Here is a 650-nt window from a genome sequence, read left to right on the forward strand (position 1 = left end):
AGATTAATTATTCGATAACCATGAATTCAAAATATCAAAATGCAAAACGATCGAACAAATTACGGATATGCAGGTCGATTTTACGTACCCGAATCACTAAGAATGTAATGAGATACTGCAACGTAGATTTAAAAAATGACAAAGATGAGTCTATGAATAATAATGAAGACGAGAAAATTGAAATTGAAGAAAATATGTCGTTAAAGAAAGCAAAGAAGGATAACACAACCAATAAGGGTAAAAATAAAGTTAAAGGGGAAATTCAAGAAATTACGAGAGGAAATAAAAAATTAAATAAAAATTCTAATCCAGAGGAAAGTTCTTAAATCTTCATCAAGACTCTAGTTTTCGAAATCTCTGGAGGGGGAAGTTACCAAACCTTCCCTGAAAGTCAAATTAATTCCAAAATCCTGGGAGAAGGAAACCTCTCTCGAAAATTTATCTAATTCTAAAATCTTTGGAGGGGGAAATTTCCAAACTCCTCCTACAAATTTAAGTAATCCTAAAATTCCGAAGGAAGGTTTCCATATCTCCCTGGTAAATTCTATTCCTATCGATTGCGAAGAGGGAAGTAACCAAACCTCACTATGCGTTGCAAATCAATTCCATTTAAAAGAAGAGAGAGGACTTTCTAATATTCCCAGAAGAAA

Source organism: Atta cephalotes, assembly GCF_000143395.1.
Source record: "Atta cephalotes unplaced genomic scaffold scaffold00011, whole genome shotgun sequence".
NCBI classification, from domain to species: Eukaryota; Metazoa; Arthropoda; class Insecta; order Hymenoptera; family Formicidae; genus Atta; species Atta cephalotes.